The sequence below is a fragment of the Delphinus delphis genome, chromosome 19, assembly GCF_949987515.2.
Source record: "Delphinus delphis chromosome 19, mDelDel1.2, whole genome shotgun sequence".
Taxonomy (NCBI): Eukaryota; Metazoa; Chordata; class Mammalia; order Artiodactyla; family Delphinidae; genus Delphinus; species Delphinus delphis.
Genome location: NC_082701.1, coordinates 36,783,599 through 36,809,563, shown reverse-complemented (window position 1 = coordinate 36,809,563; position 25,965 = coordinate 36,783,599). Strand labels below are relative to the sequence as shown.

The following is a 25,965-nucleotide window of genomic DNA, read 5'->3' as shown; positions in this document are numbered from 1 at the left end:
GCACCTCATTTAAAGTTCTGCTATACTACTACAGTAGTTTATCTGAGCTAGAGCACCAAGATAAGTACTGCATTTCCATTTTAACATCTCCCAGCCAGATTGTCAATAATCATCTTGTTGTTGTTTACATCTGATTTCCCGCGGGTGGAGAGCTAAGAATTTCTCAGAACAAACGGGTGAACAGAAAGCAGCCTTATTTTCCACTGTGTTCTCTGCTTCTCTTTGTCTGTGGATTTGGATTTCCTTACTTGATGTGCAACCAGCCCCTGGGAAAAATCCAGCTGTCTAATAAAAAAAATTGTGTTGACAATAAATGCTGTCATCACTGTCAGATGACGAAATACACATAGCAAAGGCCCTTCTTTTGATAGTAAGGAAAAACTATTTCAATTTTATACTCCTTTTTGTTGTTGTGGCAGTTTCAACCACAGAAGATGGGTATAACCTAGAATCACCTTACACACTGGGCCAGACCCAAGCAAGCTGACATCAAAATTTGCATTGGGAAATAAAGAAAGAAAAAAAATGGTGATGGAGCAGCGTATATTACTTTCACTCAAAAGACTTAGAATGAGATCATGGTTAAAAGGCTCAAAGGTAGTTGGAGCTGAAAATCAACAGAAGGAAAGTTACTAACATTGCTGATTCCAAGAATCTCTGCAATTTGGATTTGCCACAAATTCTGATGTCATAATCTTCACAAAATTTCTGTTCACCTGCTTTTCCCAAGGAGACCATGTTTATTGCTCTCTCCACCTTTGTTCTACTCTTTTTTTTTTCTAGAATTCCATCTTTATCTACTTATTGACTAGTCTTACTCAATCCTCAAAGCCTTACAAGTTCTCACTCCTTTCAGTAAATTTCTCCTATCATTCTACCTCCACTGTAGCCCCTCCTCTCCCTAAATTTCAGGACTTTACTGTCCACTGATTATTTGTCACTTGAAACATTTATTGAGGTCCTGTGATTGTCAGGTAGTGTTCTAAGAATCAAGAATACAAAGTTGCTATTTTCCAAAAACTTACATTCTACTGGAAGAAGACACAAAAAAGCCAAAAAAAAAAACCTGAATTAAACTATAAGAAGAATAAAATCTGAGAAAACAATAAGGCAAAAGAGTCATATATCACAATGTTCATTGCAGCACTATTTACAATAGCCAGGAAATGGAAGCAACCTAAGTGTCCATTGACAAAAGAATGGATAAAGAATAAGAGGCACATATATACAATGCAATATTACTCACCATAAAAAGAAATGAAATTGAGTTACTTGTAGTGAGGTGGAGGGACCTAGAATCTGTCATACAGAGTGAAGTAAGTCAGAAAGAGAAAAACAAATACTGTATGCTAACACATATGTATGGAATCTTTAAAAAAAAAACTTTCAAAAGAACCTAGGGGCAGGACAGGAATAAAGACACAGACATAGAGAATGGACTTGAGGACACAAGGATGGGGAATAGCAAGCCGGGACGAAGTGACATTGATATATATACATCACCAAATGTAAAATAGATAGCTAATGGGAAGCAGCTGCATAGTACACGGAGACCAGCTCGGTGCTTTGTGACCACCTAGAGTGGTGAGATATGGAGGGTGAGAGGGAGACACAAGAGGGAGATGATATGGGGAAATACGTACACTATAGCTGATCCACTTTGTTATACAGCAGAAACTAACACAACAATGTAAAGCAATTATATTCCAATAAAGATGTTTTTTAAAAAATGGATTAAAGACCTATTAAAGACCTAAATGTAAGACTGGACATTATAAAACTCTTCGAGGAAAACATAGGAAGAACACCCTTTGAAATAAATCACAGCAAGATCTTTTATGACCCACCTCCTAGAGTAATGGAAATAAAAACAAAAATAAACAAATGGGACCTAATGAAACAAAAGCTTTTGCACAGCAAAGGAAACTATAAACAAAATGAAAATACAACCCTCAGATGAGAAAAAATATTTGCAAATGAATCAATGGACAAAGGATTAATCTCCAAAATGTATAAACAGCTCATGCAGTTCAATATTAATAAAACAAACAACCCAATCCAAAAATGGGGAGAAGACCTAAATAGACATTTCTCCAAAGAAGACATACAGATGGCCAAAAGACACATGAAAAGCTGCTCAACGTCACTAATTATTAGAGAAATGCAATTCAAAACTACAATGAGGTATCACCTCACACCGGTTAGAATGGGCATCATCAGAAAATCTACAAACAACAAATCCTGGAGAGGGTGTGGAGAAAAGGGAACCCTCTTACACTGTTGGTGGGAATGTAAGTTGATACTATGCCACTATGGAGAACAGTATGAATGTTCCTTACAAAACTAAAAATAGAATTACCATATGACCCAGAAATCTCACTACTGGGCATATACCCAAGAAAACCATAATTCAAAAAGACACATGCACCCCAATGTTTATTGCAGCACTATTTACAATAGGAAGGTCATGGAAGCGACCTAAATGCCCATCGACAGATCAATGGATAAAGAAGATGTGGTACATATATACATTGGAATACTACTCAGACATAAAAAGGAATGAAACTGGGTCATTTGTAGAGATATGGATGGACCTAGAGACTGTCACACAGAGTGAAGTAAGTCAGAAAGAGAAAAACAAATATTGTATATGAATGATTTGCAAGGCAGAAGTAGAAACACAGATGTAGAGAACAAATGTATGGACACCAAGGGGGGAAAGTGGTGGTGGTGGTGGTGGTGGTGGTGGGATGAATTGGGAGATTGGGATTGACATATATACACCAACATGTATAAAATAAATAACTAATAAGAACCTGCAAATTAATTAAATTAAAAAAAACCACAAAGTAGTAGGTTGTTTAGGCTTTGTATTCCTGGAATTGATCTAATCATTTAGATCATAGCAATGACTAAATCATAATAATAACAATAATAAAAAAATATTAGATAGAGAAACATACTTTGCAGTATAATTAAATAAGTTGAGGTAATAGAGAATGACTTGAAAGACACATTAGATTGTGTAACAGTGATGACTTTTCAGATTTTTGACACTCAATCTGAAATTTAAATGACAAAGAAGATCTGACCTCAAGAAAATCAGCAGCTGTAGTATTTCAGGTGGATTAAAATATCCTAAGAAGCCAGGCAGGAGTGGCTTTTCCCAGAAACATAAATGTGGCCATTATGGGTGAACCATAGTGGATGTATGAGGAGAAAGGGTCAAGATGAGGTCTGATGATTTAGGTAGTAGTCCAGAAGAATGATGATGTTGGCTTCAACTAGCATAGTGTTGGTGAAAATAGAAGTAGATGGACCCTATATATATATATATTTATACATATTGCATAAAATATACACATATTTTATTTCTCTGTATATTTCAGGAGATGAGTGAATAGTACTAGCTGATGAGTTGAATGAAGGAAGTTAAAGAACATAAATCAAGGATAACTTCCACCTTTTTTGTCCTGAGTGACTAGATGTTGACAGATATTGAGATAACAAGAGATCCTAGGGGAAGAGTAGCTTTGAAATGTGGAGTAAAGATCTCCATTTGATAAGGCTAGTGAGCAATTATGGGGAGTTGTTAAGTAGGCAGTTGGATATAAAAGGAGTTCTGAGGAGAGGTTGAGAGGAGATATACATTTATGACTCTTTGACATATAAATGATATTTAAAACCATGAGTTTAGAAGAGGTCACCAAGAAGAAAGTGAAAATATGTAGAGGGACAAAAGGGACACAGAATTGAGCTCTGGAATGTTCAATATTTAGAGGTTAAACAAAGGAGGGAAATCCAAAATGAGATTAAGAGGGAGAGGCCACTAAAGTAGGACAAAACAAAGAAACAGGAGAGAAAATAGTGGTCTTGTGCCATTCCTTTATTTTACACTCTCTCTCTCTCTCTCTTTATTTTAGAAGTTTTAGATTTATAGAAATGTTACAAAGATAGTACAGAGTTCCCATATATATCCCATACCTATCTCCTTTATTACTAACTTGCTTCATTACTACATTTGCCAAAATTAATGATCCAGTGTTGACACATTATTATTAGCTAAAGTCCACGCTTTATTCAGATTTCCTACGTTTTTTTTTTTTTTTTTTTTTTTTTTTTTTTTTTGCGGTACGCGGTCCTCTCAGTGTTGTGGCCTCTCCCGTTGCGGAGCGCAGGCTCAGCGGCCATGGCTCACAGGCCCAGCCGCTCCGCGGCATGTGGGATCTTCCCGGATCGGGGCACGAACCCATGTGCCCTGCATCGGCAGGCGGACTCTCAACCACTGCGCCACCAGGGAAGCCAGATTTCCTATGTTTTTAACCTACTGTCCTTTTGCTGTTCCAGGATGCCATCCAGGATCCCACATTACATTTAGTTATCATGTCTCAGTCTTCTCATGGCTACAACAATTTCTTCATGTATTTTAAATTTGTAATTTCCCCATAGCCCTATCTCTCTAACTAAACTAAAACTATCTCAAGGGTAAATGGTGTGCCTTGTCTACTACAATGCAGCTCATATAATAGGTGTATTGGGCACAGTATTTAATGAATATTTGCTTAATAAATCTAGGAATGGAGAAAGACATGTAAAGCACCATTTAGCAATGCTATTCACAGGTTTCACAGGAATACCCAACTTAAGACTCCTCTCCACTTTTTCCCTAAAATAAGTTTCATGATAAGTAGTTCCTAGACTTTAAGAACCATGTAACTAAAATAATAACAATAGTAGAACACAAAAGAAAGGGGATATAAAGATCAGCTCTAATCTCTGTAACTGTAATAGTGTAGCTATAATTTTGTTTTCTGCTTCTTTCACCAACTATTATGTCATGGGTTGTTTTCTCCATTCTTTTTTTTCGTACACAGACCTCTCACTGTTGTGACCTCTCCCATTGCGGAGCACAGGCTCTGGACGCGCAGGCTCAGCGGCCACGGCTCACAGGCCCCAGCCACTCCGTGGCATGTGGGATCTTCCCAGACCGGGGCACGAACCCGTGTCCCCTGCATCGGCAGGCGGACTCTCAACCACTGCGCCACCAGGGAGGCCCTGTTTTCTCCATTCTTATATTTAACGTGCATATAATAGTCCTTTTAGTAAATTTGCCATAATTTCCCCATTATTCCCTGCCTATTGGCCATTTGGTTGTTTGAATACTGCAATTAACTTTTTCAATTCCAGAGCATACCCTGCTCTCCCTCTTTCAGAATCTTTCTTTAGCACGTATACCAAAATCAGGGTCAAAGAACAAGGCATAAATGTATTTAACTTACTTCATACAAAATGTATAGCAGTTTGCATTGCCATAGTAATGTAAGTGTTTATTTTTTAAAGGAAAATATTTGGGTAACAGACAAATAATGATAAAATAATGCTAATCCATTTAAAAATAATTTTCACTTCTGACAAATAGGCAATTAATCAAGAAGCATTGTAGTTCTGTCTAATGAATGATTCTCTTCTGACACAAATTCATGAGATGAATGTTTCAAAGTGAGGACACATTTTGTATTTCACTTTTTTACTATTATTTATCATCTTAGAATCAGGTATAGATGCATTTTCCATAAATATTATAGATCAATTTGGTAGTAAAGTCTATTCATGTTTTAAAAGATGCATGAAATTTCAGACCCCAAAAGTTTAAGTCCATGTCCAGATTCGCTTGGCCTCCCATAAGTCATAGCAATAAGGAAAATGTATGTGTTATATTCAGAATACTAAAATGGTATTAACATAATAAATCAACTTTTAAACCACAGTTGATAAACAATTGATAATTTCTAAAATCAATGAGTTAGTCAATTGTGGGATTAATCTCACTTCACACATAACTTTCAATCACAAGTAATAGCTTTGAATGAGACTAAAATCTCATATCTCTCTTAAGCTTGAACTCAGCAAGGCTAAGTCAAATGAAATGAAAGGAAACAAGCAGAATTATTGGTGTCTTTTTTTTTTTACATCTTTATTGGAGTATAATTGCTTTACAATGGTGTGTTAGTTTCTGCTTCATAACAAAGTGAATCAGTTACACATATACATATGTTCCCATATCTCTTCCCTCTTTCATCTTCCTCCCTCCCACCCTCCCTATCCCACCCCTCCAGGCGGTCACAAAGCATCGAGCTGATCTCCCTGTGCTATGCAGCTGCTTCCCACTAGCTATCTACCTTACATTTGGTAGTGTATATATGTCCATGCCTCTCTCTCACTTTGTCACAGCTTACCCTTCCCCCTCCCCATATCCTCAAGTCCATTCTCTAGTAGGTCTGTGTCTTTATTCCTGTCTTACCCCTAGGTTCATCATGACATTTTTTTTTCTTAACTTCCATATATATGTGTTAGCATATGGTATTTGTCTTTGTCTTTCTGACCTACTTCACTCTATATGACAGACTCTAGGTCTATCCACCTCATTACAAATAGCTCAATTTCGTTTCTTTTTATGGCTGAGTAATATTCCATTGTATATATGCCACATCTTCTTTATCCATTCATCCAATGATGGACACTTAGGTTGTTTCCATCTCTGGGCTATTGTAAATAGAGCTGCAATGAACAGTTTGGTACATGACTCTTTTTGAATTATGGTTTTCTCAGGGTATATGCCCAGTAGTGGGATTGCTGGGTCATATGGTAGTTCTATTTGTAGTTTTTTAAGGAACCTCCATACTGTTCTCCACAGTGGCTGAACAAATTCACATTCCCACCAGCAGTACAAGAGTGTTCCCTTTTCTCCACACCCTCTCCAGCATTTATTTTTTCTAGATTTTTTGATGATGGCCATTCTGACCTGTGTGAGATGATATCTCATTGTAGTTTTGATTTGCATTTCTCTAATGATTAATGATGTTGAGCATTCTTTCATGTGTTTGTTGGCAGTCTGTATATCTTCTTTGGAGAAATGTCTATTTAGGACTTCTGCCCATTTTTGGATTGGGTTGTTTGTTTTTTTGTTATTGAGCTGCATGAGCTGCTTATAAATTTTGGAAATTAATCCTTTGTCAGTTGCTTCATTTGCAAATATTTTCTCCCATTCTGAGGGTTGTCTTTTGGTCTTGTTTATGGTTTCCTTTGCTGTGCAAAAGCTTTGAAGTTTCATTAGGTCCCATTTGTTTATTTTTGTTTTTATTTCCATTTCTCTAGGAGGTGGGTCAAAAAGGATCTTGCTGTGATTTATGTCATAGAGTGTTCTGCCTATGTTTTCCTCTAAGAGTTTGATAGTTTCTGGCCTTACATTTAGGTCTTTAATCCATTTTGAGCTTAGTTTTGTGTATGGTCTTAGAGAGTGATCTAATCTCATACTTTTACATGTACCTGTCCAGTTTTCCCAGCACCACTTATTGAAGAGGCTGTCCTTTCTCCACTGTACATTCCTCCCTCCTTTATCAAAGATAAGGTGACCATATGTGTGTGGGTTTACCTCTGGGCTTTCTATGCTGTTCCATTGATCTATCTTTCTGTTTTAGTGCCAGTACCATACTGTCTTGATTACTGTAGCTTTGTACTATAGTATGAAGTCAGGGAGCCTGATTCCTCCAGCTCTGTTTTTCGTTCTCAAGATTGCTTTGGCTATTCGGGGTATTTTGTGTTTTCATACAAATTGTGAATTTTTTTGTTCTATTCGTGTCTTTTGAGAGGCAGTGTGAAATAATGGAAAGTACACAGCAACCTGTAACTAAATCCTAAATTTATGACTGAATTTTGTGTCACTTTGAGCAAACAATTTCATCTTTTAAATGCTCAACCCACCCCCCTCCCAAAAAAAAACACCTCAGTGTCCTTACCTGAAAATTGGTAATAATTACGTTGAAGGGCTGTCAGAAGGACAGTCAATATGAGACAATACTTTGTGCTTGATATATAACATCTATTACTTTAATTATTTGATGTTAGTCGTGGTGGTATGGGGCAGGGGAGGAGGGGCAGTGCAACCAAATGCCAGAAGGGGAATGTGGCAGAAGCCAAAAAGTAGAAAATTGCTCAGAAAAAGAAACCAGGAATTATGGTATAATTTTACTTGAATCTGGTTGAAATTTAAAAAAAAAAAATGATGGCGTGAAGAAACATGATCTGCACACTCTATCCTCCAGATCCTGAGCCAACTCATGGAAGGAAAAAAGATAGCCCTGCCTGACCAAGGGAGAGTTCAAAAGCCCCTGATGACATTCATGACATTTTCAAGTCAAAGTATAGTCACCAAGGAACCTGTGAAAACAGAACTGATTCAGGGAACTCATGCAGGTAACCTGTGCTATTTGCTGGGACAAAGCCCAATGCCCAATGGGGCTGCAGGGAAAGCAGATAAAATGACCCATTGGAATCAGCATGGTGGGAAATAAGACCATATGCAACTCTTAGGAAAAGACCAGGTGGTTTTATTAATTTATTTTTTTCTTCATATACCATCAGCTCAACATCTTTTTCTCCTTTCAAATTCTGATCTACTCAGTATTTGCTTATCATGCACTATATGACAGGTGCTGTCACATACTTTATAAGTGGTAGAGCCAGTGAATTATGAGGATATCTGAGTTGTGTAGATGACCCAAACTAGAGTTCCATTATTTAAGTAACAAAGACAAAAGAAAAGTTTGAAACTTGAATTATCTGGACAGTTGTAGCTGGAAAGATTTGCTCATTCTACCTATCTCAGCTACTATTTCAGTAAAGATAATTCAAAAATTTATATTCCTCACCTGGATATTTCATTCAAGTTCTATCCAACCTTTCTAGCAGCCCCCTAGATAAGGTATCGCTCCATGATCATAACAATTCTCTTTTGCCCCTGTGACAAAGACAGTGCTAATAATTCATTTTCCTCTTCTTCCTTAACAAGAGAAGCCTTGGTTTTTAGTAAGGCACATTGACTTCTCAGAATAAAGACTACATTTTCCTACCTCTCTTGTAGCTAGGTGTGGACATGTGATTTAAGTTCTGGCCAATGAGATGCTAGCATGTAGCACATCCAAGAAATGTTACAGGGAAATGCTATGCCTCTTCTCATCTCTTCCAGGATGCTAGAATGTGGACATGATAGCAAGAGCTCAAGTAGTCATCCTGAACTATGAAGCAAAAGCCTCATTTCTAATAACAAGATAGATGGAGCTGGAATGCCTACATTTAGAAGAGAGAAATAAACCTTCTTTGGTATTTTCTGTTACTCACTACTGACAGTAATCCATATACTGATACACACTCACCTCCAATACCCAAGGAATTAAGACATTGATCCTACTTCTGCTGTAGCTCTAATCTATTTTTTACTATACATTTATATACTACCTAGACAGAGGTCCTCAATAATTACTTAAATGAGTAATTACAGCTGCCTAATAACAGGACATCTTATCTCCATGTTCCTTGATGCTACCCCACTATTAAGACCCCTTTCCCTAAAACAATGCTTTTCTCATGTCTTTCATTGCCCCTTTAAAATTCTTTGATGATTTGCAACTATTTACAAAACAATATCCACACTCATTGATCATAATTCAAGGATCACAATGATAACCCTGCAATGACTCCCTTTTGGTTACACAGTGATGGGCAAGTGATGTTTTCCATGCTCTGTCAGGTGTGGTTAACTTATGTTTTCAAAACTCACTCTAGGGGCTTCCCTAGTGGCGCAGTGGTTGAGAGTCCGCCTGCCAATGCAGAGGACACGGGTTCGTGCCCCAGTTCGGGAAGGTCCCATATGCTGCAGAGCCTGCGCGTCCGGAGCCTGTGCTCTGCAGCGGGAGAGGCCACAGCAGTGAGGGGCCCACGTACCGCAAAAAAAAGAAAAAAAAAATCTCACTCTAGTCTCCTTTGAGATTCATTTCTCTGTGCTCTCAAAGAAGGTATTATATACTTCTGCTTTGTTGTATTGGGTTGGCCAAAAATTTCATTCGGGTTTTTCTGTAATCTTACGCATTTTACAGAAAACTCCGAACAAACTTTTTGGCCAGTTCAATATACACTATTTTCTTAAATTATCTCTTCATGGCTTTATAATTCTGATAGAACAGGTGTCCAGTAAATATTTCTAAACTGAAGTAAATTTAAATACTTTTTTTCATTGATTGACCCTACATCCTATTTGGACTAAACTGTCTTCTCTTGTTTATGTGTCATTTGCTCATGCTACTTATTTTTCCTGTAACATCATTTTCATCACTGAATATCCAAAGTAATTCAATTCTTCAAGTATCAGCTCAAAGGCCACTTTCTCCTTGAAAACGTCCATGTTCCTTCTAGCTGGAAGAAAGCTTTTTCATCTCTGAAGTTTCTTACCAATTTATGTATAACGTTTCCTTTCAATCCAATTCAACATGATTCAATTCAATCCAATCCAATCCAAAAATAATATTTAGAGTATACTCACGATATTTTACTACCTATTCTAGGTTACTATTTTGGAAAGGCTCACAGTTCAATGAGAAAGAAAGAGGATACATTTCACAAATTTGAGGCTAATGTTTATGCAATATATTAGTTAAGATAATGCAAGTGATGATAATGCTAGTTTACCTGCTGCAAAAAGTAAACTCTAATATCTCAATGGTGTAGTACAAGTTTATTTCTCACATATGTAAAATCCCAAAGTGGTTTTCCTGATTGTTGCACAGCTCTCCAATTCAGGGCCCAGGCCTTCTGCCTTGTGGCTCTGCTTTCTGCAACATATGAATTCAAACCACCATGATGTGTACATCAGGCCAGAAGGGAAAAGTTGTTTTCATGGCATAAACCTAGAAAGGATACTCATTACTTCTTCCCACATTTCATTGACTAGAATTTAGTTTCCTGAATATACTTAAATGTAAAGGAAACTAGGGAAATGCTGTCCAGCTGTGAACTACACAGTAGTGTTTGACTGGGTAGAATGAAGGTAAGTCTTACAGAAACCTCCATATCCCACAGTGATGAAACAGAGCAGGACCCTGTGGGATCCTCACAGGTACAAATTCTTTCTGTGTTCCCCACTTCTTATTTGTTGGAAATAGACTTCATTCAGCCTCCTTGACCTTCCCTGATTTCCAAAGGGCAGATTCAACAATTGCTTAACAGGGAAGGGAGGGAATGCAGAAACAAAGGTGCAGTCAAGAAACAATAGTGCAGCTCTGGGACAGGGTCCTGGTTCCTCCTTAGGGAATATACATAACAACACCTTTTAGTTCTTCTGTAGGAAATAAGGCCCCCAGCGAGGTGGAGGAGGATAACTTCAGGCTGAGCACAAGATTGCTGGAGCACTGCCCTCCTACCTCACCATAAGTCAATCAGAAGAAAGTCTGCACACAGTGGAGGATAACAAAGACTCTGACCCCCTCCCCAAATGATTCTTCCTTTAAAAACTTTCATCATCGAGCAGAATTTTAGGAATTGGTTTTTGGACATGAGTCTGCCTTCCCAGGTTGCCAGTCTCCTGAATAAAGCAAGCTTTCCTTTCTAACCAACATGTGTCTCTTGAGAATTGGCTTTACAGTGGTGAACACCCAAACTTGAGTTCAGTAACAGTGATACTGAAGAAAGTCTGAAAATTTCCCATTCCTCTAAGATGGACCAAATATGTCTTGGATAATATGTAGCTAGGGTGACTATAACTTCTGACTTGCCAAGGATATTCCTAGTTAACCTTTCTCAATATAAATATAAACAGTGCTCTCTTCAGCTCTCAAAAATATCCTAGTTTAGATGACAAATTATATGGTCATTTTTACACATAGCAGTCTTTGCCACATATTGCTTTAACCATTTTGAAGACTGACTGTAAAGCCACTTATATTCATATCAGATCAGCCACATACTGATGAAAATTTCATGATGTATGTGTGTTGTCTAACCTAAATCAAGATTTCCACCCTGGCAAGAGACTTTTTATGGCCTCTTTGTTACCTGGGGTGCAAGGAGAGGGGATTAAGAACACTGCTTAAAGGAGCTCCAAAGACGGGCGCGAGCCAGGGGTAACAGTGCAGACCGCAGAGACGGGCATGAGACACTAAGGCTGCTGCTGCCACCAACAAGAAGGATGTGTGTGAACACATGTCACTATCCACACCTCCCCTCCTGGGAGTCTGTGCAGCCCACCACTTCCAGGGTCCCATGATCCTGAGACAATTTCCCTGTGAGAATGCACAGCACGCCTTGGACTGGTGCAATGTCACGCTGACCTCTGCTGCCACAGGCTTGCCTTACATCCATACCCCTCCCTCCCTCCCGGCCCGCCTGAGCCAGAGCCCCCAAATCAGGGGCTCCTTTAACCCCGTACTGTCTGAGCGAAGAACAGATGTCCTCAGGCAACCTACACACAGAGGCGGGGCCAATCCAAAGCTGATACCCGGGAGCTGTGCGAACAAAGAAGAGAAAGGGAAATTTCTCCCAGCATCCTCAGGAGCAGTGGATTAAATCTCCACAATCAAATTGATGTACCCTGCATCTATGGAATACCTGAATAGACAAGGAATCATCCCAAATTGAGGTGGTCTTTGAGAGCAAGATATATTATTTTTTCCCCTTTTCCTCTTTTTGTGAGTGTGTATGTGTATGCTTCTGTGTGAGATGTTGTCTCTAAAGCTTTTTGCTTTCACCATTGGTCCTAGGGTTCTGTCGATCAGTTTTTTGTTTGTTTGTTTTACTTTAAAAACATTTTTTTCTTAATAACTATTTTTCATTTTAATATTCGGAGCTGTGCAGATGAAAAGTCTCTTGGTGCTCCAGCCAGAAGTCAGTGCTGTGATTCTGAGGTGGGAGAGTCAACATCAGGACACTGGTCCACAAGAGAACTCCCAGCTCCATGTAATATCAAATGGTGAAAATCTCCCAGAGATCTCCATCTCAACATCAAGACCAAGCTTCACTCAACGATCAGCAAGCTACAGTGCTGGACACCCTATGACAAACAACTATCAAAACAGTAACACAACCCCACCCATTAGCAGAGAGGCTCCCTAAAATCATAATAAGGCCACAGACACCCCAAAACACACCACCACACGTGGACCTGCCTACCAGAAAGACAAGATCCAGCCTCATCCACCAGAACACAGGTACTAGTCCCCTCCACCAGGAAGCCTATATAACACACTGAACCAACTTTCACCACTGGGGACAGACACCAAAAACAAGGGAAACTACGAAACTACAGCCTGCAAAAAGGAGACCTCAAACACAGTAAGATAAGAAAAATAAAAAGACAGAAAACCACACAGCAGATGAAGGAGCAAGGTAAAAACCCATGAGACCTAAAAAATAAAGAGGAAATAGGCAGTCTACCTGAAAAAGAATTCAGAATAATGATAGTAAAGATGATCCAAAATCTTGGAAATAGAATAGAAAAAATGCAAGAAACATTTAACAAGGACCTAGAAGAACTAAAGATGAAACAAGCAATGATAAACAACACAATAAATGGAATTAAAAATACTCTAGAAGGGATGAATAGCAGAATAACTGAGGCAGAAGAACACATAAGTGACCTGGAAGATAAAATAGTGGAAATAACTACTGCAGAGCAGAATAAAGAAAAAATAATGAAAAGAACTGAGGACAGTCTCAGAGATCTCTGGGACACCGTTAAACACACCAACATTCGAATTATAGGGTCCCAGAGGAAGAAGAGGAAAAGAAAGGGACTGAAAAAATATTTGAAGAGACTATAGTTGAAAACTTCGCTAATATGGGAAATAGTTAATCAAGTCCAGGAAGCACAGAGTCCCATACAGGATAAATCCAAGGAGAAACACACAAAGACACGTATTAATCAAACTACCAAAAATTAAATACAAAGAAAATATATTAAAAGCAGCAAGAGAAAAACAACAAATAACACACAAGGGAATCCCCATAAGGTTAACAGCTGATCTTTCAGCAGAAACTCTGCAATCCAGAAGGGTGTGGCAGGACATATTTAAAGTGATGAACGAGAAAAACCTACAACCAAGATTACTCTACCTAGCAAGGATCTCATTAAGATTTGACAGAGAAATTAAAACCTTTACAGACAAGCAAAAGCTGAGAGAGTGCAGCACCACCAAACCAGCTTCACAACAAATGCTAAAGGAACGACTCTAGGCAAGAAACACAAGAGAAGGAAAAGACCTACAATAATAAACAAAAGAATTAAGAAAATGGGAATAGGAACATACACATTGATACTTACCTTAAATGTAAATGGATTAAATGCTCCCACCAAAAGACACAGGCTGGCTGAAAGGATGCAAAAACAAGACCCATATATATGCTGTCTAGAAGAGACCAACTTCAGACCTAGGGACACATACAGACTGAAAGTGAGGGGATGAAAAAAGATATTCCATGCAAATGGAAATCAAAAGAAAGCTGGAGCAGCAATTCTCATATCAGACAAAATAGACTGTAAAATAAAGACTATTACAAGAGACAAAGAAGGACACTACATAATGATCAAGGAATCGATCCAAGAAGAAGAGATAACAATTGTAAATATGCAGCCAACATAGGAGCACCTCAATACATAAGGCAAATACTAACAGCCATAAAAGGGAACTCAACCGTAACACAATCACACTACAGGACTTTAACACCCCACTTTCACCAATGGACAGATCAACCAAAATGAAAATAAATAAGGAAACACAAGTTTTAAATGATACATTAAACAAGATGGACTTAATTGATATTTATAGGACATTCAATCCAAAAACAACAGAATACACACTTTTCTCAAGTGCTCATGGAACATTCTCCAGGACAGATCATATCTTGGGTCACAAACCAAGCCTTGGTAAATTTGAGAAAATTGAAAACGTATCAAGTATCTTTTCCTACCACAACGCTATGAGACTAGATATCAATTACAGGAAAAGATCTGTAAAATATACAAACACATGGAGGCTAAACAATACACTACTTAATAACGAAGTGATCACTGAAGAAATCAAAGAGGAAATCAAAAAATACCTAGAAACAAATGACAAAGGAGACACAACATCCCAAAGCCTATGGGATGCAGCAAAAGCAGATCTAAGAGGGAAGTTTAAAGCAATACAATCCTACCTTACGTGACAGGAAACATCTCAAATAAACAACCTAAACTTGCACCTAAAGCAATTAGAGAAAGAAGAAGAAAAAAACCCCAAAGTTAGCAGAAGAAAAGAAATCATAAAGATCAGATCAGAAATAAATGAAAAAGAAATGAAGGAAATGATAGCAAAGATCAATAAGACTAAAAGCTGGTTCTTTGAGAAGATAAAAAAAAATTGATAAACCATTAGCCAGACTCATTAAGAAAAAAAGGGAGAAGACTCAAATCAATAGAATTAGAAATGAAAAAGGAGAAGTAACAACTGACACTACAGAAATACAAAGGATCATGAGAGATTGCTACAAGCAACCCTATGCCAATAAAATGGACAACATGGAAGAAATGGACAAATTCTTAGAAATGCACAACCTGCCAAGACTGAACCAGGAAGAAATAGAAATTATGAACAGACCAATCACAAGCACTGAAATTGAAACTGTGCTTTAAAATATTCCAACAAACAAAAGCCCAGGACCAGATGGCTTCAGAGGCAAATTCTATCAAACATTTAGAGAAGAGCTAACACCTATCCTTCTCACAATCTTCCAAAATATAGCCAAGGGAGGAACACTCCCAAACACATTCTATGAAGCCATAATCACCCTGATACCAAAACCAGACAAAGATGTCACAAAGAAAGAAAACTACAGGCCAATATCACTGATGAACATAGATTCAAAATTCCTCAACAAAATACTAGCAAACAGAAACCCACAGCACATTAAAAGGATCATACACCATGATCAACTGGAGTTTATTCTAGGAATGCAAGGATTCTTCAATATATGCAAATCAATCAACGTGATAAACCATATTAACAAATTGAAGGTGAAAAACCATATGATCATCTCAATAGAGGCAGAGAAAGCTTTCAACAAAATTCAACACCCATTTATGGTAAAAACCCTGCAGAAAGTAGGCATAGAGGGAACTTTCCTCAACATAATAAAGGCCATATATGACAAACCCACAGCCAACATCATCCTCAATGGTGAAAAAATGAAACTATTTCCACTAAGATCAGGAACAAGACAAGGTTGCCCACTCTCACCACTATTATTCAGCAGTTTTGGAAGTTTTAGCCACAGCAATCAGAGAATAAAAAGAAATAAAAGGAATCCAAATCAGAAAAGAAGAAATAAACCTGTTACTGTTTGCAAAAGACATGATACTATACATAGAGAATCCTAAAAATGCTACCTGAAAACTACTAGACCTAGACCTAATCAATGAATTTGGTAAAGTAGCAAGATACAAAATTAATGCAAAGAAATCTCTGACATTCTTATACATTAATGATGAAAAATCTGAAAATGAAATTAAGAAAACACTCCCATTTACTATTGCAAGAAAAAGAATAAAATATCTAGGAATAAACCTACCTAAGGGGACAAAAGACCTGTATGCAGAAAATTATAAGACACGGATGAAAGAAATTAAAAATGATACAAATAGATGGAGAGATATACCATGTTCTTGGATTGGAAGAATCAACATTGTGAAAATGACTCTACTACCCAAAGCAATCTACAGATTCAATGCAATCCCTATGAAACTACCACTGGCATTTTTCACAGAACTAGAACAAGAAATTTCACAATTTGTATGGAAACACAAAAGACCGCGAATAACCAAAGCAATCTTGAGAACGAAAAACAGAGCTGGAGGAATAAGGCTCCCTGACTTCAGACTATACTACAAAGCTACAGTAATCAAGACAGTACGGTACTGGCACAAAAACTGAAAGATAGATCAATGGAACAGCATAGAAAGCCCAGAGATAAACCCATGCACATATGGTCACCTTGTTTTTGATAAAGGAGGCAGGAATGTACAGTGGAGAAAGGACAGCCTCTTCAATAAGTGGTGCTGGGATAACTGGACAGGTACATGTAAAAGTATGAGATTAGATCACTCCCTAACACCATACACAAAAATAAGCTCAAAATGGATTAAAGACCTAAATGTAAGGCTGAAACTATCAAACTCTTAGAGGAAAACATAGACAGAACACTCTATGACATAAATCACAGCAAGATCCTTTTTGACCCACCTCCTAGAGAAATGGAAATAAAAACAAAAATAAACAAATGGGACCTAATGAAACTTCAAAGCTTTTGCACAGCAAAGGAAACCATAAACAAGACCAAAAGACAACCCTCAGAATGGGAGAAAATATTTGCAAATGAAGCAACTGACAAAGAATTAATTTCCAAAATTTACAAGCAGCTCATTCAGCTGAATAACAAAAAACAAACAACCCAATCCAAAAATGGGCAGAAGACCTAAATAGACATTTCTCCAAAGAAGGTATACAGACTGCCAACAAGCACATGAAAGCATGCTCAACACCATTAATCATTAGAGAAATGCAAATCAAAACTACAATGAGATATCATCTCACACAGGTCAGAATGGCCATCATCAAAAAATCTAGAAACAATAATTGCTGGTGAGGCTGTGGAGAAAAGGAACACTCTTGCACTGTTGGTGGGAACGTAAATTGATACAGCCACTATGGAGAACAGTATGGAGGTTCCTTAGAAAACTACAAATAGAACTACCATACGACCCAGCAATCCCACTACTGGGCATATACCCTGAGAAAACCATAATTCAAAAAGAGTCATGTACCAAAATGTTCATTGCAGCTCTATTTACAATAGCCAAGACATGGAAGCAACCTATGTGTCCATCAACAGATGAATGGATAAAGAAGATGTGGCACATATATACAATGGCATATTACTGAGCCATAAAAAGAAATGAAATTGAGTTATTTGTAGGAGGTGCGTGGACCTAGAGTCTGTCATACAGAGTGAAGTAATTCAGAAAGAAAAACAAATACCATATGCTACACATATATATGGAATCTAAGAAAAAAAAAAAACGGTCATGAAGTACCAAAGGGTTAGACGGGAATACAGACTCATACCTACTAGAGCACGGACTTGAGGATATCGGGAGGGGGAAGGGTAAGCTGTGACAAAGTGAGTGAGTGGCATGGACATATATACACTACCAAATATAAAATAGATAGCTAGTGGGAAGCAACCACATAGCACAGGGAGATCAGCTAGGTGGTTTGTGACCACCTAGAGGGGTGGGATAGGGAGATTGGGAGGGAGGGAGACTCAAGAGGGAAGAGATATGGGAACATATGTTTATGTATAACTGATTCACTTTGTTATAAAGCAGAAACTAACACACCATTGTAAAGCAATTATACTCCAATAAAGATGTTTAAAGAAAGAAAAAAAAAAAGAAAACCACTAAGGGGAAAAAAAAATCACACCCCTTCCCTCCACTTCTATTTTCTCTTTCTCTCTTTCTCCTGCTATTGACAAAGAACATCACATGCCATTTCAGTAAACAAAGGATATTTCTGTCATAAAACCAGCAGCCACCACAGCTGACCCTATGGTGTACCCTGAGGGGGATTCAGAATGGAGGAAAAATGGGATAGTGGCCCTAGATAGGTAACATGCATATTAAATAAATGATTGCAATAAACTTAGACTCTTGCATCTTCCCTTACATAATAAAGCACTAAAATTATTAACTTGAGATGTCTGTTTTTGTGATTTTTTTTTTTTTTTTTTTTTTGCAGTATGAGGGCCTCTCACTGTTGTGGCCTCTCCCGTTGCGGAGCACAGGCTCCGGACGCGCAGGCTCAGCGGCCATGGCTCACGGGCCCAGCCACTCTGCGGCATGTGGGATCTTCCCTATTTTTGTGATTATTTTGATATTTGACTACATTTTTTTTTTTCCCAACAAAACTTCTATATATCCTGGCTCCTCCCTTACTTCTTAGGAAGATTTCCTCAGAGCTATCTGAGAGGCTGCCTTCCTGGGCAATAGTCCAAATAAAACATAATTCTCAACTTTTAGGTTGTGCATTTTTTTCAGTCACTACTACTATCCTTCTAACGATTTGCCAGCTGATAAATCAGTAAATCCAACTCATTTGAGCCCAGACCAAATTACTAAAAACCTGATGACCCAGGTACTTTTCCTTTTATTTAAATGTTAGATGAAAAGAGGCAAATTTCAAGGAAATAAGCTTACTGAAAGTCTTGAAGGTATTAAAGACTCAGTGGTGATGGAGTTGAGTGGAGGAAGGGTTTCCCCTTCTCTGAGTAACCTTTTTCTGTTAGTAAATATTCAACATAACTCCCAATGATTTCTTGAACTCCTATACAGTGAGAATCACTGCTGGAATGAGTTGTAGTATAAGAGATTGAATATAATGAATTATAATTATCTTATAAAGAAATTATTTAATTGAATTTCATTTTCTTCTAAATGTGGGTTAACCTGTTCAGAAAAATGAAATATGACATCAAATTATAGATGTAGAAGGGAGCTTTAAAATCCTGTGTTCTGCCCCCACTCATTTGTCAGAGGGAGAAACTGAGAACCAGAAGAGTAAAAGCCTTCAGAAGAATTACAACAAGGAGCCAATATTGTGATTTAAGGTCTCTGGTGATCATATTGTTACTTTTCCAACTACCTATATAAGGATTTTAAATGAGTTGTAAAAGAAAAGAGTAGTCATCAGTTAAACAGAACACCCAACTTCAGTTATTCAGGATTATGAATTCAGTAGTCAGAAAATTCCAAGATATTATGATAGTATACGGACTAATTCCACAATAAATCTGCAATGATGAGATTTAGTCTTGTTGCCATGCCATGGGGTCCTGGAACAAAATGTGCACTCTCTGCCTAGGAAAACCAAATGGAAGTAGAGTTTGAAAAGTTCGAGTTATAAGTTACAGAAAGCTCCTTCTGTCCTTTACTCATACACTTTCAGAACTCTGTGTAATGTTCCCTCAAGGTTTACTCATTTGTAAATCAAAGACAGATTATTAGGAATGAAAAGAGAGAACTTATGGGAGGCTGCTTTCTCTGAGACCCTCTCCAAAAGTGAATCTCTAAAGGAAAACAGGAAAATGTGCTTCAAGGGCTTCCCTGGTGGGAAGTCTGCCTGCCGATGCAGGGCACACAGGTTCGTGCCCCGGTCCGGGAAGATCCCACGTGCCGTGGAGCGGTTGGGCCCGTAAGCCATGGCTGCTGAGCCTGTGCGTCCAAAGCCTGTGCTCCACAACGGGAGAGGCCACAACAGTGAGAGGCCCGCATACCACACACACACACACAAACACACACACACAAATATATATATATATTTTTTCAAAATGACTATTTTTTTCCTCAAACAATATGTTTTCCCAAATTTCTGAGAATGCCAAGAACAAACTTTCTCTGTTATAAATGCTGCATGCAGTCATAACAAAACCAAGAAACAAAAAAAATAATAATGCCTCAACAAACAAATAGCCTTTTATCACACAGCCAAGGCAGATACCATTCCTGAGAGCCACACCACCCTTGGCTTTCAGAAAAAAATCACCATGCACAAAAGTGGAAAATATACTGAGAATTATTTAGAGCTCAGTCAATAAAATGTTTTCATCATCTTGGTCAGATTTCCCCAGTTAATATTTTGTTTATAAAGTAAGCAAATGCTCTCTCATCATTAGGTTAATTAGGTCCTATTTGTTTATTTTTGTTTTTATTTCCATTACTCTAGCAGACAGGTCCAAAAAGATATTGTTATGATTTATGTCAAAGAGTGTTCTGCCTATTATTTCCTCTAAGAGTTTTATAGTGTCCGGTCTTACATTTTGGTCTTTAATCCACTTTGAGCTTATTTTTTTGTATGGTATTAGGGAGTGTTCTAATTTCATTCTTTTACATGTAGCTGACCAGTTTTCCATCAACACTTATTGAAGAGACTGTCTTTCCTCCATTGTATACTCTTGTGCCTCCTTTGCCGTAGATTAATTGACCATAAGTGTGTGGGTTTATTTCTGGGCTTTCTATCCTGTTCCACTGATCTACATGTCTGTTATGTGCCAGTACCATACTGTTTTCATTACTGTAGTTTTGCAGTATATTTTGAAGTCAGGGAGGCTGATTCTTCCAGCTCCACTTTTCTTTCTCAAGTTTCCTTTGGCTATTCAAGGTCATTTATGTTTCCATACAAATTTTTAAAATTTTGTTCTACTTCTGTGAAAAAATACCATTGGTAATTTGATAAGGATTGCATTGAATATGTAGATTCCCTTGGGTAGTATAGTCATTTTGACAATATTGTTTCTTCCAAACCAAGAACATGGTATATCTTTCCATCTGTTTCTGTCACCTTTGATTTTTTCATCAGCATCATACAGTTTTCATAGTATGGGTCTTTTCCCCCCTTAGATAGCATTATTCTTTCTGGATGCAATGGTAAATGAAACTGTTTCCTTAATTTCTCTTTCTGATGTTGCATTATTAGTGTATAGGAATGCAAGAGATTTCTGTGTGTTAATTTTGTATCCTGCAACTTTACTGAATACCTGGAGGGTAAAAAACATGTTATTAAACAACAAATGGATCACTGAAGAAATCAAAGAGGAAATAAAAAAAATATCTACAGACAAATGACAATGAATACAATGATCCAAAACCTATGGGACATAGTAAAAGCAGTTCTAAGAGGGAAGTTTATAACAATACAATCTTATCTCAGGAAACAAGAAAAATCTCAAATAAACCACCTAATCTTACACCTAAAGCAACTTTCACCTAAAGCAACTTACACCTAAAGCAACTAGAGAAAGAAGAAAAAACAAAACACAAAGTTACTAGAAGGAAAGAAATCATAAACATCAGAGCAGAAATAAATGAAATAGGGACTAAAATACAATAGAAAAGATAAATGAGACTAAAAGCTTGTTCTTTGAAAAGATAAACAAAATTGATAAACCTTTAGCCAGACTCACCAAGAAAAAAAGGGAGAGGACTCAAATCAATCAAATTAGAAATGAAAAAGGAGAAGACACAATTGACATCACAGAAATACAAAGGATCCTAAAAGATTACTACAAACAACTATATGCCAATAAAATGGATAACCTAAAAGAAATGAACAAATTCTTAGAAAGGTACAACTTTCCAAGACTGAACCAGGAATAAGTAGAAAATAGGAACAGACCAAGTACTGATATTGAAACAGTGACTTAAAAACTTCCAACACACAAAAGTCCCAGACCAGATGGCTTCACGGGTGAATTCTTAAACATTTAGAGAAGAGTTAACACCTATCCTTCTGAAACACTTGCAAAAAACTACGGAGGAAGGAAAACTCCCAAGCTCATTCGATGAGGCCACAATCACCCTGATTACCATCATTAGGTTAATATTCTGCAATTCTACAAATCTATTCCTTTGGGTCATGCATTCTTTAAATATATACAGATTTATATATATACCCTCCCTCTTGGACCTCCGTACCACTCCCCCCATCCCATCCAGTTAGGTCACCACAGAGAACTGAGCTGAGCTCCCGGCACTATACAGCAGGTTCCCACTAGCTACCTGTTTTATGCATGTCAGTACACATACGTCAATCCCAATCCTCCAATTCAGCCCACTCGCAATTCCCCCTCCATGTTCACACGTCCATTCCCTAGGTCTGCATCTAGATTTGTGCCCTGCAAATAGGATCATCTGTATTATTTTTCTAGATTCCACATATATTCATTCACATATGATATTTGTTTTTCTCTCTCTGACTTACTTTACTTTGTATGACAGACTCTAAGTCCAACCACTTCTCTACAAATGACACAGTTTCATTCCTTTTTATGGCTGAGTGATAATTTATTATATATATGTACCACAACTCTGTTATCCATTTATCTTTTGATGGACATTTAGGTTGCTTCCATGTCCTGGCTATTGTAAATAGTGCTGCAATGAACATTGTGATGCACATGTCTTTTCAAATTATGATTTTCTCAGGGTATGTGTCCAGTAGTGAGATTGCTGGGTCATGTGATAGTTCAATTTTTAGTTTTTTAAGGAACCTCCATACTGTTCTCCACAGTGGCTGTATCAGTTTACATTCCCACCAACAGGGCAAGAGGGTTCCCTTTTCTCCACATCCTTTTCAGCATTTATTTTTTGTGGATATTTTAATAATGGCCATTCTGACCAGTCTGTGGTGGGTAACTCATTGTAGTTTTGATCTGCATTTCTCTAATAATTAGTGATGTTGAGTATCTTTTCATGTGCCTCTTGGCCATCTGCATGTCTTCTTTGGAGAAATGTCTATCTAAGTTTTCTGCCCAATTTTTGATTTAGTTGTTTGTTTTTTTTGATATGGAGCTGCATGAGCTGTTTGTGTATTTTGGAGATTAATACCTTGTCAGTTGCTTTATTTGCAAATATTTACACCCATTATTTTCATGTCATTTATGGTTTTCTTTGCTGTGCCAAAGTTTTAAGTTTCATTAGGTCCCATTTCTTTATTTTTGTTTTCCTTTTCATTATTCTAGGAAGTGGGTCAAAAAAGATTTTGCTGTGATTTATGTCAAAGAGTGTTCTGCCTATGTTTTCCTTTAAGAGTTTTACAGTGTCCAGTCTTACATTTTGGTCTTAATCTATTTTGAGTTTATTTTTGTGTATGTTGTTAGGTAGTATTCTAATTTCATGCTTTTACATATAGCTGTCCAGTTTTCCCAGCACCACTTACTGAAGACACTCTCTTTTCTCCATTGTATATTCTTGCCTACTTTGTCATAGATTAGGTGACCATAGGTGTGTGGGTTTATATCTGAGCTTTCTATCCTGTTCCATTGATCTAACTGTCTGTAATGTGCCAGTACCATATTGTCTTGATTATTGTAGCTTTGTAGTACAGTCTGAAGTCAGGGAACCTGATTCCTCCAGCTCCGTTTCTCTTTCTCAAGACTTCTTTGGCTATTCAGAGTCTGTTGTGTCTCCATACACATCGTAAAATTGTTTGTCCAAATTCTGTGAAAAATGCCATTGGTAATTTGATAAGGATTGCATTGAAGCTGTAGACTGCTTTGGGTAGTATAGTCATTTTCATAATATTGATTCTTACAATCCAAGAAGATGGTATATCTCTCCGTCTGTTTGTGTCATCTTTGATTTCTTTCATCAGTGTCTTATAGTTTTCTGAGCAGAGTGGTTTTTTGTTTTTGTTTTTTTTTTACCTCCTTAGGTAGGTTTATTCCTCAGTATTTTATTCCTTTTGTTGCAATGGTAAATGTGATTGTTTCCTTAATTTCTCTTTCTGATCTTTTGTTGTTAATGTATAGGAATGCAAGAGATTTCTGTTCATTAATCTTGTTTCCTGCAACTTTACCAAATTCATTGATTAGCTCTAGTAGTTTTCTGGTGGCATCTTTTGGATTTTCTACCTATAGCAACATGGCATCTGCAAACAGTGAAAGTTTTATTTCTTTTCCAATTTGGATTCCTTTTATTTCTTTTTCCTCTCTGATTCCCATGGCTAGGATTTCCAAAACTATGTTGAATAACAGTGCCTACCATGGACATCCTTGTCTTGCTCCTGATCTTACAGGAAACACTTTCAGTTTTTGACCATTGAGAATGATGTTTGCTGTGAGTTTGTCATATATGGACTTTCTTATGTTGAGGTAGGTTCCCTCTATGCCCACTTTCTGGAGAGTTTTTATGATAAATGGGTGTTGAATTTTGTCAAAAGCTTTTTGTGCATTAACTGAGATGATCATATGGTTTTTATTCTTCAATTTGTTAATATCATGTATCACATTGATTGATTTGCATATATTGAAGAATCCTTGCTTACCTGGGATAAATCTCACTTGATCATGTTGTATCATCCTTTTAAAGTGTTGTTTGATTCAGTTTGCTAGCATTTTGTTGAGGATTTTGGCATCTATGTTCATCAGTGATATTGGTCTGTAATTTTCTTTTTTTTTTATATCATTGTCTTATTTTGGTATCAGGATGATGGCAGCCTCATAGAATGAGCTTGGGAGTGTTCCTTCCTCTGCAACTTTTTGTAAGAGTTTGAGACACATGGGTGTTAGCTCTTCTCTAATATTTGATAGAATTCATCTGTGAAGCCATCTGCTCTTGGACTTTCGTTTGTTGGAAGGTTTTTAATTGTAGTTTCAATTTCATTACTTGTGATTGGTCTATTATATTCTATTTCTTCCTAGTTCACCCTTGGAAGTTTGTACCTTTCTAGGAATTTGTCCATTTCTTCCAGGTTGTCCTTTTTCGTGGCATAAAATTGCTTGTCTCTTATAATCCTTTGTATCCCTGTGGTGTCAGTTGTAATTTTTCTTTTTTCATTTCTAATTTTGATTGGAATCCTCTCCCTTTTTTTCTTGGAGTTGGGCTAATGGTTTATCAATTTTATTTATCTTCTCAAAGAACCAGATTTTAGTTTCATTGATTTTTGCTATTGTTTTTCTTCATTTATATTTCATTAATTTCTGGTTTGTTTTTTATGATTTCTTTCCTTCTACTAACTTTGGGTTGTGTTTGTTCTTGTCTAGTTCCTTTAGGTGTATGCTTAGTTTGTTGATATGAGACTTCTTGTTTTCTGATGTAGGATTGAATTGCTCTAAAAATCCCTCTTATGACTGCTTCTGCTGCATTCTATAGGTTTTTGGCTGTCATGTTTTCATTATCAATAGTTTCTATGTATTTTTCTATTTCCTCTTTGATTTTTTCAGTGATCTCTTGGTTATTCAGTAGCATATTGTTTAGCCTCCATGTGTTTGTGTTTTTTACAGTTTTATTTCCTGTAATTGATTTCTAATCTTATAATATTTGGGTCAGAAAAGATGCTTGATACAATTTCAATTTTCTTAACTTTACCAAGGCTTGATTTGTGACCAAACATATAATCTATCCTGGAGAATGTTTCATGTGCACTTGAGAAGAAAGTGTATTCTGCTGCTTTTGGATGGAATGCCCTATAAAGGTCAATTAAGTTTTTTGGTCCATTATGTCATTTAAAGCTTTTGTTTCCTTATTTATTTTCTGTCTGAATGATTTGT

General features: G+C 37.2%; 1 protein-coding gene across 5 annotated transcripts in view; it reads right to left on the bottom strand.

Moving 5' to 3' along the window:
* The window catches only part of CA10 (carbonic anhydrase 10), a 619,793-nt gene that overhangs the window by 513,212 nt on the left and 80,616 nt on the right, over positions 1 to 25,965 (bottom strand). The gene's annotated exons all lie outside the window — the stretch shown is intronic.